This window comes from Otolemur garnettii, unplaced genomic scaffold, assembly GCF_000181295.1.
Source record: "Otolemur garnettii isolate 467f Iridium unplaced genomic scaffold, OtoGar3 scaffold00012, whole genome shotgun sequence".
Lineage (NCBI taxonomy): Eukaryota > Metazoa > Chordata > Mammalia > Primates > Galagidae > Otolemur > Otolemur garnettii.
Window position 1 is genome coordinate 24,757,850 of NW_003852407.1, and position 3,018 is coordinate 24,760,867.

Below are 3,018 nucleotides of genomic sequence, written 5' to 3' on the forward strand. Positions count from 1 at the left end.
CTGTAGTCCCAGCTACTTGGGAGGCGGAGGTAAGAAAATCGATTAAGCCCAAGAGTTGGAGGTTGCTATGCGCTGTGGTACCTAACAGCACTCTACTGAGAGCGACATAGTGAGACTCTGTCTCAAAAAAAAAAAAGAATTTACATAGGGTAGATAGTAGGGTGTATTTCACTGAAAATGGAAAATAAAATGGAAAAAATCTAGTTTCTTAATATTTCCAAATTAAATGACATATTTTATCACAAAAATTAAAAAAAATTTTGCAATACCAAAAGAAGATTTGATCTACCAACATAAGATTCTACAAAGCATACTCCATGACACTCCTTCTTTATGGCAAAAGAAGAGCAACAGTTGTTCGGGGACCATAGGATCTACTGGTTGTACCTCACATGGCATGACCCAGAAGTTGCTGGAATGGTAAAGTATTAGAATAGCTTGCAGAAAGCATCAGTAAAGAGCAAACTCAGAGCTACTCTATAAGGATGGAATTCCATCTTACAAGAGTCAGTGTATAACCAAATCAAAAACTTCTGTATGATGCCAAGGCAAGTGGATTGCCTGAGCTCATGGGTTCAAGATCAGTCTGAGCAAGAGCGAGACCCTGTCTCTAAAAACAGCTGGGCATTATGCTGGATGCCTGTAGTCCCAGCTACCTGGGAGGCTGAGGCAAGAGAATTGCTTAAGCCCAAGAATTTGAAGTTGCTGTGAGCTGTAACACCACAGCACTCTACCAAGGCGGACAAAGTAAGACTCTGTCTCAAAAAAATAACAAAAAAATGCTTCTATACAATACACTACATCCCCAACAGGACAAACACACAGCTCAAGAATCAAGGACAAGAAGCATGAACGACCCCACATACTGATTCATTGGGAGTCTGTGTGTTTCCCATTTCTGCCTACAGAGAATATACTTCCATCAGAAGACATAGCAAAAGCCCCTATAAACTAGACACTACAGCTGCCACCAGGGCACCTCTGGTTCCTTATATCCAGCAATCAGCAGGAAAGAGAGAAGTCATTATCTTGAGAGGAATAATTGACCCTGAAAACCTGGGGGAGGTACCACTACTATCACATTAATACTGGAGGCAAAGAGGAATGAATATATGTGGTAAATACAGGTGATTTGGTTAAATGTCTCCTGTATTTCCTTGCCTAACTGTGATGATAAATGGACAACTGCAACAACCCTGGCCTCACAAAAGTATGGTAATCAGGGCCTCAGATCCCTCAGAGATCAAAGTATGGTCATGTTATGAGATAAGCTACCAAGACCAGTATTCCATAGAACCTCCACAGCTGACCACCTTGCTAGGTTGACCACCTCCTTAAGTTGACCTAATTTTCATAGACTGGATAGGCACGACATGTATGTTTCAGTACAGTTGACCAGTTTGGTACAGTCCCTTGGTCAATTTACAGGGCTTCCACTGTATTTGGTACTTGAGGGTAAGGGGACTGACTCTAGAATGGATAGTGGAGGAAGGAGATGATTAGTTATCAGCTGCAACTTAAGACCAGCTGTAGCAGTGGGGACTGTAGTTCATCCTATTAATTAACCCCCTCTTCTTTGTTTCCCCAAAGAAGAAACCCATTAGAATCCCAGAACAACTGATCTTCTACATGTGAGGAAGTAGATCCAAGTGACTTAAGGAGTAGACTGTGAACCATCACAAGGAGAAATTTGAATTGTCCTTGCTCTAGCTAGCTACTGGGAATGCTATTAGTCCACCTCCATTTGTCAGTTCCATCAAGTTTCCCACAGCTGCAGAGAATCACCTTGCCCAAGAGTATAACTTTCCCAAGAGAGTCCATATCCAATGACAGATCTTGCAGTGGGATCTTAGGCCTACCTGACCTTCTGCCCCACAGTGAGACAATACTAACAAACCATACATCTTCCAGAGTTCTCTACTATGTCCTTCCCTTCCACAGCTATTGATTCCTATATTTCATGTACCAAATTTTATCTCAGCACCTGCTTCTAGATATTGCAACACATGGCTGTTAGATAGATTTGTATTAATTTAAAACATTTAAGTAAAACTAATATTCTAATAACATTCACCATGTTTATCTTGTTTCCTATGCCTCCAACAGTTCCCAGTTTGGTAAATATCATCATATATCACTGAATTGCTCTCTTCAACGTCCCAGAGTAAGCAACTTATACATCTGGCAGGAAATAGCTAAATGATAAACAAAGATGGGAATAACCAGCGCACAAATGGCCACAAGTAAGTCACACTTACTTGTACTGAGGAAGACTTCGGAACAGTGGGTACCACAGTAGTTCCTATTTGGGCCAATTTTTTAACAGGTGCCACTGCCACATTCTTGATTACTTGTGAGCTAGAATTCTTGGGGGTGGGAGGGGAGCAAGATAACATAAAGTCATTGATGTTAGTAATCTAAAAATCAATCAGTACTATGGTGAACATAAGAACACTCTACCATAGCAAACTTATTTGTTATGACTAGCTTTATAATAATCTTACCTTATGGGTTTTATACACATTCTATACTCTAAACCTAACTCATCAATTGACCAGTTGATACTTATTTCCTCTTTCTAATGGGGCAACTGATTCAATAAACACCTCATTTATCTGAAATCTCAGCATTAAAATAGTATTCAGCATTAAAATCTTAATCTTGACTATCCGGTTCATACTAGAAAACATACAGAACCTTATTTAATATTTAATTATAAAAATAATCTGCTAACCTATATTCTCAACCCACAGCAGTTAGATAAACCATGTTATAAAGGGAAGGAACAGCTATATTTTTATTTTTTAAGAGACAGAGGCTCACTTTGTCACTCTCGGTAGAGTGCTGTAGCGTCACAGCTCACAGCAACCTCCAGCTCTTGGGCTGAGGCGATTCTCTTCCCTCAGCTTCCAGAGTAGCTGGGACTACAGGTGCCCACCACAACGCTCAGCTATTTTTTTGTTGTTGTTGCAGTTTGGCAGGATTAGGTTTGAACCTGCCACCTCAGTATATGGGGCC

At 40.4% G+C, this 3,018-nt stretch overlaps 1 protein-coding gene across 1 annotated transcript in view; it reads right to left on the reverse strand.

The window, feature by feature from the left end:
• The window catches only part of TAF4B (TATA-box binding protein associated factor 4b), a 106,472-nt gene extending 104,111 nt beyond the window's left edge, over positions 1–2,361 (reverse strand). The window contains exon 1 of the mRNA XM_012802043.1: positions 2,259–2,361. The gene's annotated coding sequence lies outside the window, so the exon portion shown is untranslated. The remainder of the gene's footprint in view (positions 1–2,258) is intronic.
• Between the last annotated feature and the right edge of the window lie 657 nt (positions 2,362–3,018).